The sequence below is a fragment of the Nycticebus coucang genome, chromosome X, assembly GCF_027406575.1.
Source record: "Nycticebus coucang isolate mNycCou1 chromosome X, mNycCou1.pri, whole genome shotgun sequence".
Lineage (NCBI taxonomy): Eukaryota > Metazoa > Chordata > Mammalia > Primates > Lorisidae > Nycticebus > Nycticebus coucang.
This window is the reverse complement of record NC_069804.1, coordinates 112,848,886-112,862,440: the sequence shown is the minus strand read 5'-3', so window position 1 is coordinate 112,862,440 and position 13,555 is coordinate 112,848,886. Positions and strand designations below refer to the sequence as shown.

Below are 13,555 nucleotides of genomic sequence, written 5' to 3'. Positions count from 1 at the left end.
AAATCCCAAGACCAGAGATGTTGGCGCGGATGTGGAGAAAAGGGAACACTTTTGCACTGCTGGTGGGAATGCAAATTAATACATTCCTTTTGGAAAGAGATATGGAGAACACTTAGAGATCTAAAAATAGATCTGCCATTCAATCCTGTAATCCCTCTACTGGGCATATACCCAGAAGACCAAAAATCACATCATAACAAATATGTTTGTACCAGAATGTTTATTGCAGCCCAATTCATAATAGCTAAGTCATGGAAAAAGCCCAAGTGCCCATCGATCCACGAATGGATTAATAAATTGTGGTATATGTACACCCTGGAATATTATGCAGCCTTAAAGAAGGATGGAGACTTTACCTCTTTCATGTTTACATGGATGGAGCTGGAACATATTCTTCTTAGTAAAGTATCTCAAGAATGGAAGAATAAGTACCCAATGTACTCAGCCCTACTATGAAACTAATTTAGGATTTTCACATGAAAGCTATAACCCAGTTACAACCTGAGAATAGGGGGAAGGGTGAAAGGGAGGGGAAGGAGGGGGGAGGTGGGTAGAGGGAAGGGGATAAGTGGGATTACACCAGCAGTGCATCTTATAAGGGTATATGTGAAACTTGGTAAACTGTGAAGCTAGTGAATGATGCCCCATGATTATATCAATGTACACAGCTATGATTTAATAAAAAAAAAAAGAAGCAGATTGGATATTTGAAATAAGAACAATGTCTTTTAATCTTTACAGACTTACTTTGTGCCATAGTATAATAGTTCTTCACTGATTAGATGAGCTTATCGTCAGCATAAGAATCAGCCCAAAATGAAAGCATGAGATTTTCTCAGGTCTTTTCTGTGCGTGTATCTTTCTTGGGGCTGCATGCAACTTTTTCTTTTTTTTTTTTCTTTTATTTATTTATTTATTTTTATTGTTGGGGATTCATTGAGGGTACAATAAGCCAGGTTACACTGATTGCAATTGTTAGGTAAAGTCCCTCTTGCAATCATGTCTTGCCCCCATTAAGTGTGATACACACCAAGGCCCCACCCACCTCCCTCCTTCCCTCTTTCTGTTTCCCCCCCCATAACCATACTTGTCATTAATTGTCCTCATATCAAAATTGAGTACATAGGATTCATGCTTCTCTATTCTTGTGATGCTTTACTAAGAATAATGTCTTCCACATCCATCCAGGTTAATACAAAGGATGTAAAGTCTCCATTTTTTTTAATGGATGAATAGTATTCCATGGTATACATATACCACAGCTTGTTAATCCATTCCTGGGTTGGTGGGCATTTAGGCTGTTTCCACATTTTGGCGATTGTAAATTGAGCTGCAATAAACAGTCTAGTACAAGTGTCCTTATGATAAAAGGATTTCTTTCCTTCTGGGTAGATGCCCAGTAATGGGATTGCAGGATCAAATGGGAGGTCTAGCTTGAGTGCTTTGAGGTTTCTCCATACTTCCTTCCAGAAAGGTTGTACTAGTTTGCAGTCCCACCAGCAGTGTAACAGTGTTCCCTTCACTCCACATCCACGCCAGCATCTGCAGTTTTGAGATTTTGTGATGTGGGCCATTCTCACTGGGGTTAGATGATATCTCAGGGTTGTTTTGATTTGCATTTCTCTAATATATAGAGATGATGAACATTTTTTCATGTGTTTGTTAGCCATTCGTCTGTCGTCTTTAGAGAAAGTTCTATTCATGTCTCTTGCCCATTGATATACGGGATTGTTGGCTTTTTTCATGTGGATTAATTTGAGTTCTCTATAGATCCTAGTTATCAAGCTTTTGTCTGATTGAAAATATACAAATGTCCTTTCCCATTGTGTAGGTTGTCTCTTTGCTTTGGTTATTGTCTCCTTAGCTGTACAGAAGCTTTTCAGTTTAATGAAGTCCCATTTGTTTATTTTGGTTGTTGTTGCAATTGCCTTGGCAGTCTTCTTCATGAAGTCTTTCCCCAGGCCAATATCTTCCAGTGTACAACTCCCTTCACCATAGTCTCAAAGAAAATGAAATACCTAGGAATATACCTAATGAAGGAGGTGAAGGACCTCTATAAAGAAAACTATGAAATCCTCAGAAAGGAAATAGCAGAGCATATTAACAAATGGAAGAACATACCATGCTCATGGATGGGAAGAATCAACATTGTTAAAATGTCTATACTTCCCAAAGCAATCTACCTATTCAATGCCATTCCTATCAAAATACCAACATCGTACTTTCAAGATTTGGAAAAAATGATTCTGCGTTTTGTATGGAACCGGAAAAAACCCCGTATAGCTAAGGCAGTTCTCTGTAACAAAAATAAAGCTGGGGGCATCAGCATACCAGATTTTAGTCTGTACTACAAAGCCATAGTGCTCAAGACAGCATGGTACCGGCACAAAAACAGAGACATAGACACTTGGAATCGAATTGAAAACCAAGAAATGAAACTAACATTTTACAACCACCTAATCTTTGATAAACCAAACAAGAACATACCTTGGGAGAAAGACTCCCTATTCAATAAATGGTGTTGGGAGAACTGGATGTCTACATGTAAAAGACTGAAACTGGACCCACACCTTTCCCCACTCACAAAAATTGATTCAAGATGGATAAAGGACTTAAACTTAAGGCATGAAACAATAAAAATCCTCCAAGAAAGCATAGGAAAAACACTGGAAGATATTGGCCTGGGGAAAGACTTCATGCATGCAACTTTTTCAATTTCCCTTTACAATTGACTGCATTTAAATATCTTTATTCTATAAAGAGTCTTATCCCAGATTCTCTTTGGGGTTGGAGTTAACTTATTGTATGTTTCCACTTGTAATCTCTTGTTCCAGCCTTCTGTGGGTCTGTAGTTTCCCTGCAGTTTTCATGAACAATTTCCAGCGCCTTTCCCACATGAGCTCCAAGTTAGGCAAAATAAAGACCAGTTCTTTAATCCTCTAGAAAGGTTAGAATGTTTCAGATAAGATCTACTCTGCTTTCTCCCATTTGAGGGAGGGAACTAGGAATTTGGCTGTCACCTCTTCTAAACCAAGACTTCTGCTACACCAGGAAGTTGGTGCGGAAAGGATAAGTAAAAATTCCATAACATTTTCCTGATTTTTGAATGTGATTTTTTTTCTCTACATTCAGTGTTCACTTGGTTGCTGTGGACATGTGACAATTTTCCAGCTCTCCTATAAAGTTATTTTGTCAACCTCTAGTTGTTTTATATGTTTTTATGGGTGAACAATGGCCTAGAGTTTCCTAGTCTAAAATGTTTAACATTTTTACTGATATTACTCCTCTCATTATTTTATATTTTATGTACTTCCTTATCTTCCTCTTTTGCCTTCCACTTTTATGTTGGAATAGTATCCTATTTTTGAATCCCAGAAAACAGAAGGTATAAAATAGTGGAGGATAAAGAAGGGTGTGTTCTCTGACAGACTTAAATTAGGAGACCTGGATTCCAGATCCATCTTTGCCTGTAGAACCATGAGTAGTTATTTTTCTGTGGTGGCCTCAGCCCCCCACCATATGTTCAAAATCTTAGAGTTTTCAAGTGCTGTTTAGCTCAAAACAATTTCCTGATGTATCCTAAATATGAAATATCTTTCTATTTGCCTAGACCCAATTTACTGTCTTTCATTTACACTGTTAGTCATCTAGACTTGTATGTCTGTAACCTAATCTGATGAAAATTAGTTTTCATGTGCCCAGACTGGTACCCAAATCCCATGGTTGGTTTAGAGATGCATCCTATTTCAAAATTGATATGATTTTATATTATGAGGGCTGGGCATGTGTATACCTTTCTTTGTAGTTGTACAAGGAATATGCTTTACAGGTGTTTTATTTGGCATGTGTCAGCTATTCCTGGGTTCCTGAGCTGAATGATACTGTGACTCAACTTTTCCCCGCATCCTTCTGTGTAAGGATTTCCACCACCACCACCACCACCACCACCACCACCGCTGTTCACTTTACCATATCTTGGAAGCTGTGGTGCTGAGCCCTGAGTGATTTCATATAGCTCCTCCCACTTTCCCACGTCTGTGGCAGTGACTGCCTGCCTAAAAAGGTGGAAAAGAGAGGAGCCTGCTGTCAATTCAAGGGGATTCATTTGGGACAGTACAGAGACAAGCCTGTTGTGAAACTATTTTCATCTCATGACTTTCACTAGACTCCTGGGACATAGAAACATGGTCTGACTTCTGAATGTAAAGTTTATATGAGAGACATACATGCACCGGTCATCTGTAATTTTCCCCTGGGCATCTGTAGTTTTCCAAAAATTGCCCAGTTGGGACAGTTATGTGGATATATGCATAAATTAGTTCTGTTATCACCCTATTACCTAATTCCCTTAGTTTAGGAATGTTCTGTATTTTGATGCTGACCCACTTTCCCCTGGGAAAGACTGGGGATTTTTATTATTATTATTTTTTACTTCCCAAACCAAGCAATTTCATTCTAGATAAAAATGGAAATTTTAAGAAGAAAAAAAGTCATTAGAAACCCTTAAAAATCTAGTACTCATAGGTAAGCACTGGTAACCACTAAATATATACATGTATATTGTTTTCAGAAAATTTTCTATGCAAATATGACCATATATTTAAGAATAGCAATAAGTAGATGATACAAAGCATTCTACTTAAAGCTTTGTAATTGATTTTTTTTTGAAAAGTAAATTTATTTCAGTTAATGTGAGGGGACAAACAAACAACCAGGTCAAAATGTTTGATTTTGTTAGGTAGAGTCCCTCTTGTGGTTATGTCCCCCACATAAAAAGTGTGCCAAACACTCCAATCCCATGCCCGTTCAGTGAGAGCACCCCAACCCCCTCCTCCTCCCTCGGTACTGCTCCCTCCAACTTGAATTGGCATGTGTTAATACAGCCTCTTTGGAAAAAAATATAGAGAGTCCTCAAACATCTCAAATTAGATCTCCCATTTGAACCTGCAATCCTACTACTAGGCATCTGCCTAGAAGAAAAAAAAATCATTTTATCATAAGGACATTTTCACTAGACTGTTTATTGCAGCTCAATTTAAGATTGTCAAAATGTGGAAACAACCTAAATGCTCATCAACTGAGGGATGGATTAACAAATGCACACCATGGAATACTATTTAGCCATAAAAAGATGGTGACTTCACATCTTTTGTAATATCAAGGATGGAGCTGAAACATATTCTTCTTAGTAAAACATCACAAGAATGGAAAATCAATTATCCAATGTACTTGATGCTAATATGTAATTGAATTTAAACATAAGATCACTGAGGCACAGAGAAGCCATGGCTAGAAAGTGGCAAGACGAAGATTTAAACACAGGCTATGTGACTATGAGTCCTTACTTCTAACCAGGATGTGCTACTACCTCACATATGATAAGATTTTCAATCTTATTATTATTCAAGGCACAACAAAATGAATACAAATTGAAGTGCTGTATTCGTGAGGGTTCTCCAGAGAAACAAAACCAATAGGGTGTTTATGTGTATGGAGAGAGATATTAAGGAACTGGCTCATGTGATAATGAAAAGTCCAAAATATATAGAGTAGGTAAGCAGTCAGCATCCCAGGAAAGAGCTGAGGTTGAAATATCAAGTACCAAGGCAGTCTAGCAGTAGAATTTCCTCTTCCTTGGGGGACCTTAAGAAGTTTTTTTCTCATATGCCCTTCAACTGATTGGGTGGGGTTCACCTAAACTATGGAGCATAATATTCTTTCCAAAGTCTACTGACATATATAGTAATCTACCCATGTGTAAAACTATATGTGTATACATATATATCTTTAAATGTTTAGGGATATATATATATACACATATATATTTAAAAATATATATATATAAACAGTTTTACACACATATATATACACATATGTGTGTGTATATATATATATATATATATCCCTAAACATATATATACATATATATGTGTATATATATACATACATCCCTAAACATTTAAAAATAAATTTTAAATAAATAGAAAATAAGTTAATAGTAATCACATATGAAAAATAGCTTTGTGGTAACATCTAGATTGGTGTTTGACCAAATATCTGGGTACCATGGCCCAGCCAAGTTGATACATACAATTAACCATCACGAGTTCACTCCTTGTTGATGTGGTACCCATAAACATCTTCTTAAACCATATTTAATCTTTAAATAAAGACAATAACAAGGTCATAATTCTGCCTAACATAATAAAACTATCCTGAATATAAATGAAAACACTTTCCCCAGAATATGAGCAATGAAGAAGAAGAATGACATGGACAATGACAGAGGTGCCTGAGAAAAGAGGCATAGTTCTTGTATAATGTTCATTCTTCTCCTTTATATCCTGCAATAGAAATACAATGATATAAAATTAACAATAATTAAATGCAATGGTATAAATTCAATTTAACTTGTGCTATATGACAGGAGATAAGTGAGGGAAGACTAACGTATTTGTTTTTCAAACATACTACACACATACACAAACAGTTATAACAAAATTAAGAAAAATACTCACCACAATCATAGTTTTCATTTCTGTGGCTGGTTATATAGTCATATTAATAGCTGGTATTTATAACTACTTTCTTTTGCTACTCATTCAATATTCCCTTTGCTCTCAATAGGTACTTCAGCTTTTTTTTTGTTCTTTACTTGGTAGGATGACATAAACCTTCATTTCTGAAAGATCTGGGTTATTTGTAGTTCTGCTGAATTGGGTTGTTATGGTTGTCTATTGACTTTAATCACAGAACATGGTAATACTAAGAGATGCCCTAATGGATTTCCTATATTCCAGACATGTTGGTTCTTATTTCCATTATACAGGAACACTCCAATGTCCCTTTGGTAATCAGAATCAATAATTAAAGTCAGTAAGTAATAATAACCTTCCTAGTCTGGTGATACAGAGGCATAAGTTTTCCAAAGTGGCCAGGTCTTAACTTCTAGTTCAGTGGAATCATTATTATGTTTTCTGGTATAACCATCCTTCCCTCTGGAACTAAGACCTCTAAGCTAGCAGAGCATAAGAGCACAAGGATAGGAAGAAAAACTTTGCTAGCTGGTCACTAGGGGTAATAGTGATACCACTCTCATTTTCCCTCTTCAGTTCCTGGAAATGTGAATTCTGGATATGGTAAAACAACAACAACAGTACCATATATTGGATGTTGAGTCAGAGCATACACATCTTCCTGGATAACCTTTTATTAGCCTTTCAATGTATTGCCACCTATCTAGGCCATTTTACCATTCTATCAAGCTGGCTGCTTCAAAATGATGGAGAACATGGTAAGACTAGTGAATTCCATAAGCATGGGCCCACTGATGCACTTGATTTTCAGTGACCTGAGTTCTTCGATTGGAAGCAATGCTGTGTAGACTACCATGGGAATTGATAAGGCATTCTGTAAGTCCACAGATAGTAGATTTGTCAGAGGCATTATGTGAAAGGAAGGAAAATCCATATCCACTGTAAATGTCTATTCCACTAAGAACTAAATGTCTCATAATTTGTATGAATGTGTAGGTGACTATATATTGGTTTCATAATAGTATTGAGTACATTGGATACATTTTCTTCCAATCTTGAGATACTTTACTAGGAATAATATGTTCCAGCTCCATCCAGGTAAATATAAAAGATGTAAAGTCTCTACCTTTTTTATGGCTGCATAGTATTCCATGGTATACACATACCACAATTTGCTAATCCATTCATGAGTTGGTGGGCATTTGAGCTGCTTCCATGACTTGGCAATTATGAATTGGGCTGCAGTAAACATTCTGGTGCAAATGTCTTTTTTTGTAAAATGATTTTTGATCATCTGGGTATATACCTAGTAGAGAAATCGCAGAAGTGAATGGTAGGTCTACTTTTAGTCCAGAAGGAAAGAGGGAAGAGGAGGGAGGCACGTAGGGGGATAAGGGAGGCTGGGAGGAGGGAGGGCATTTGATGGGACCTCACTTAATGTGCACAATGCAATGGTACATTTCAAAACAATTAAGAGTATAAATGTCTTATCACAACAAATAAGTAAGTGAGGTGATGGTTACGTTAACCAGTTTGATGTAAGCATTCCACATTGTATATCAAATCATCACATTGTACCCCATAAGTGCATTAATGTACACAGTTATTATTTAATAAAGAAAAAGAAGATTAGGGACTCTTAATCTGGAATCCTCAGAATGAACTTCAGAGGTTCTGTGAGAACAATAAAATTGCACACTAATTTTGTGTATTTGTGAGAATATACATTTTTCTGTACAGTACATGTTTTACATTAGATAAAAAAGAAAATGAGCCAGACAGGTTAAAAACATCATTGCCTTATTTTACAAATAAAAACATTACTCGAAGTAAAAAAAAAAAAAGAAAAAGAAAGAAAGAAAAGAAAAGGAAAAAAAAAAAGTCTCCCTTTCCATGATGGGTGTAGTCTAATGTAATTAACCTGTCACCAACTAGCTGGCTGATCATCCTGAGGAATGATGCCATATCAAGGACTTATGTTGGTTTCTGATACTGGCGGATTAGGCACTCAGCAGTGGCTGTAGCAGGCCAACCCTGCTGAGTGAAGTCTATGCTTCTGTGCCATTGCATATTCTCTATACCTACCATTATGACCACTTATTGATGAGCTCTTTGGGCAATGACAGGGGTGACTGAGGAAAGTGGCTGGATTATATCCACAGACCAGGTCAAACTATCAATGCAATTATTAAAATGCTATTCTATTGAGGTTATCCTTTGGTGAGTATTCACAGAGGACACAAATATCTTCATATTTTTGTGAGAGGTCAGTCCATTTATCTCTTCCCCTAGTTTCCTTGCCACCAATTTTCCAATCATGTTCCTTCCAAGTCCCTGATCATCCAACCAAACCATTGGCCAAAGCCCATGAATTAGTGTAAAATTGCCACATTTGGCCATTTCTTCTTCTGAGCAAAATGAACAACCAAGTACACTGGTAAAAGTTCTGCCCCAAAAAATTCTGAGAGGATTTCCCTTCACCGTTGTTCTTCAAAGATGCTTCAGAAAGGAGCTGTATTTCTACAGCTGTTCAAGCTGTCCACTTCCAGATGATGGCTGAATATAATGCAGACTATTTATAAACCAAGCCTGAGTCTTCTCTTCCTTTGTCAACTAGTCATAGGGAACTTCCATTGGACTGTAGTTGTGGGATGGGAGAAAGAAGGCAGTGTAGCAGGAGAGAAACCATGGGGATTTGGGCCACTTTTTCATGTAAATTGCTTCTGCTTTTAGGACCCGGTTAAGCTCAAAAGCAGTCTGGAGACAGAATGTCCTCTTCTCAGAAGACCTCTGTCTTTCACCTTAAGACCTTCAGTGATTGAATGAGGCCCATCCACATTATGGAAGGTAATCTGCTTACTCAGACTCTACTGATTCAAATAGCAATCTCATACCATCATAGCAATATTTTGACTTTTGTTTCACCAATTATCTGGGTGACATGACCTAGTCAGGTTCACACATAAAATTAACCATCACAGGTACCATGGCAGTTTTGACAGTTAAATATGCACAGATTAAAAATATTGATAATGATCATTGTGGTTTGGAAGTTGGTAATAGTGTGCCCTGTTAAACTATAGAATGGTGTTCCCCAATATATTTTCTTTCTTCTTTTGCCTCAAGAATATTCCATGTTCTAAAGCTGAGTGTCTGTCCTATAAGTAAAATGAGGATTCTTATGTTTCCATAACATTTTATTTTTTTATTTTTGTATAATTGCAAGAATAATGTGTTTATTATAGGTAAAATATTTGATATACAAAATTAAGTAAAATTTCATTACCTCAAAATATATGACCCCAAAATAAACCCTGCTAATGTTTTCATCTGTACTATATTCTTCTACAAGTTTTTCTACACAGGTATTTTATATTTACATATATGTGTAAGCAATTATGTATTACCTACAAAAGATGAGATGGGGTCTGACAATTACACTTTGTTTTGTAAACTGCTTGTCACTCTGCATTGGATTGAATTGAGTCCCCTCAAAAAAATTATACCCAAGTCCTAAACCCACATGCTTGTGAATGTGTACTTATTTGGAAATTGGATCTTTACAAATATAATTAAGTCAAAGGTCTTAGGATGAGAACATTCTGGATTTAAGGTGGGTTCTAAATCTAGTAGCTCATGTCCTTATAAGAAAAGGGAGAGGGAAATTTGACATACACAGGGAAGAAGGCCATGTGCGGAGGGAGGTAGAAATTGGAGTTAGGCTGCCACAAACCTAGAAAAGCAAAATGCACAAGACGTTGAAAGAAGAAAGGAATAATTTTCTACTTAGGCTTTCAGAAGTAGTATGGACCTGTAGACACCTCAATTTCAGACTCCTGGTTATCTAGAATTGTAAAAGAATAAATTCCTATTGTTTTAAACTACGAAGATCATGCTAATTTGTTATGGCAGTCCTAGGAAAATAGTATATTCACTAACAAAATACTCCAAAGTCATAGATTGTGAATAAACATAAATCTATATTCTATTTTTTATGGCTGCAAGAATATTAACACCAATAAAAATATATAAAAATAAATTAAAATGGCTAGAATGTACTATGGGCTGCAAGTTTTCTATGCACTGACTAAGTTAATTCTTACAGAAGTATTTGAGGTAGATACTGTAGCTAATTCCCATCTTTTCATTATTATTATTATTTGCATTTTATTTCAGATTAATATGAGGGTACATATGATTAAGTTACATTGTTTGCATTTGTAAAGTAAAGACTGAGTTGCTGTTAAGTCCTTCATCCATCTTATAGATGAAAAATTAAGGGACATTCAACAATTGGTACTGGAATTTCTGGGCATCTACAAAAAGAAGAGAAAGAAGAAGAATCATCCAGACATAGACCTTACACCTTTCACAAAAATTAACTTTAAATGTATCACAGACCTAAATATGATACACAAACTGAAGACTCTTAGAAGATAACACAGGAGAAAATTTAGATGACCTTGCGTATGATAATGCATTTTTTTACATACAACATTAAAAACACAATTCAGGAAAGAAAAAAAGTGATAAGTTGGGCTTCATTAATATTAAAAACTACTTCTCTGTGAAAGACATTGTTAAGAACATGAACAGACAAGCCAAAGACTGGGAGAAAATATTTGAAAAACATATCTCTGATAAGACCTTATAGCCAATATATACAAAGACCTCTTAAAATTCAGTAATAAGAAAATAACAACCCAATTAAGAAGTGGACAACAGGTCTGAACAGAAACCTCTGCCAAGGGGATACACAATTGGTAAATAGACATGTGAAAAGATGGCCGACATCATATGTCATCAAGGATTTACAATTTAAAACAAGATACTACTACATGCCTATTTTCATAAACTGCCAAAAAATCCAAAATACTGACAACATTAAATGCTGAAGAAAATGTGTAGCAAAGGACCTCTCATTCATTACTGGTGGGAATGTAAAATGGTATGATTTTGGAGGAAATTCTGGCAGTTTCTTACAAAACTAAACATACTTATATATGATCCATCCATCAATTGCACTTCCTTGGTATTTACCCAAATGTATTAAAAATGAATGTCCACACAAAAACCTGCACATGAATGTTTATAATAGCTTTATTTATAATTATCAAAATGTGGAAGCAATGAAAATGTCTTTCATTAGATGAATGAATAAACTGTGGTACATATATACCATGGAATCTTATTCAGCACCTAAAAAGAATGAGCTATCAAGACACAAAAAGACATGTATGGAACTTAAAAACATATTGTTAAGTGACTGAAAAGTCCTTATACTGTATAATTCCAACTATATGCCATTCTTTTGAAGCTCAAAACCATGGCAACAGGTAAAAAGAACAGCAGGGAATAGGGAAGCAGAGAGAGAGGTAAGGAATGAGTAAATAGATCACAGGGGATTTTTAGGACAGTGAAACTATTCTGTATATGTGTGTAATAGTGTTATGGTAGATACACATCTTTATACATTTGTCAAATACCATAGAGTGTACAATACAAAAAGTGAAGTTTAATGTAAACAATGTACTTTAGCTAATAAAGTATCAATATTGGCTAATCAGTTGTAACAAATGTACCTCACTATTGAAGATGTTAATAAGAGAAACTGGCGGACGGTGCAGTGGTATATGGAAAATATTTCACTTTCTGCCTATTTTTATGTAAAGCTAAAACTGCTCTAAAAATAAAATCTATGCCCAACAACGAAAAATAAATAAATAAAAATAAAGTCTATTATTTATTTTTGTTGTTGTTGTTGGGGATTCATTGAGGGTACAAAGATCCAGGTTACACTAATTGCATTTGTCGAGCAAAACCCCTCTTATAAATGTGTTCATCCCCCAAGAGGTGTGCCAAACACTGTGACCCCCACCCTCCTTCCTCCTTCCCTCTCTCTGCTCCCCCATTTTCCTACTCCCCACCATGTACTAGCATCAATTATTCTCATATCAAAATTGAGTACATGGGATTCTTGATTCTCCATTCTTGTGGTGCTTTACTAACAAGAATGTGTTCCACTTCCATCCAGGTTAATACAAAAGATGTAAAGTCTCCATCTTTTTTAGGGGCTGAATAGTATTCCATGGTGTACATATACGACAGTTAATCCATTCCTGGGTTGGTGGGCATTTAGTTTGTTTCCACATTTTGGCGATTGTAAATTGAGCTGCAGTAAACAGTCTAGTGCAAGTTCCTTATGATAAAAGGATTATTTTTCTTCTGGGTATATGCCCAATAATGGGATTGTAGGATCAAATGGAGGTCTAGTTTGAGTTCTTTGAGGATTTCCCATACTTCCTTCCAAGAATGTTGTATTTGTTTGCAGTCCAACCAGCAGTGTAAAAGAGTTCCCTTCTCTCCACATCCATGCCAGCATCTGAAGCTTTGAGACTTTGTGATGTGGGCCATTCTCAGTGGGGGTAGGTGATATCTCAGAGTGGTTTTGATTTTCATTTATTTAATAATTAGGGACGATGAGCATTTTTTCATATGTTTGTCATTTGTCTGCCTTCTTTAGACAGGGTTCTTTTATTCCTCTTTCTTGCCCACTGATATAAGGGATTGTTGGTTCTTTGTATGTTGTTTAGTTTGAGTTCTCTGCAGATCCTATTAATTCTTTAAAAACTTGATGAATAAAAAAATAAGTACTTTCCTTGGATTTCAGTTGATAAGTGTTATAATTTGGATGTATCCAGTATCTCATGCTCAAGAGACTGGAAAAATGGTAAAAGCATACATATTTTAGGATGTTATTAAAAGTATTATAATATCACATTAAAATATTTGACCCAAATAGCCATTTCTAGTGACAAAAGGTGGTTTGTGACCTTAATGAGAGCATGTTTATTGCAATCCAGGGGACAGAAGCCATATTTTAGTTGAATAAAACGTCAGTGGGAAGTTAATAATGTTAACATAAGCTATAGAAAGCTCTTTTAGGTAATTTGAATTTGAAGGGGAGAGAAGGAGGGAGGGAGAGAGAGGGATTAAGAGAGAAGGAAAGAGGGAAAGGG

General features: G+C 35.9%; 1 long non-coding RNA gene across 1 annotated transcript in view; it reads left to right on the top strand.

Moving 5' to 3' along the window:
- LOC128577379 (uncharacterized) overlaps nucleotides 1-12,224 on the top strand; it is a 41,826-nt gene extending 29,602 nt beyond the window's left edge. The window contains exons 2-3 of the long non-coding RNA XR_008377566.1: nucleotides 9,270-9,383; nucleotides 10,713-12,224. This is a non-coding gene — a long non-coding RNA (uncharacterized LOC128577379). The remainder of the gene's footprint in view (nucleotides 1-9,269; nucleotides 9,384-10,712) is intronic.
- The last annotated feature ends 1,331 nt before the right edge of the window (nucleotides 12,225-13,555 follow it).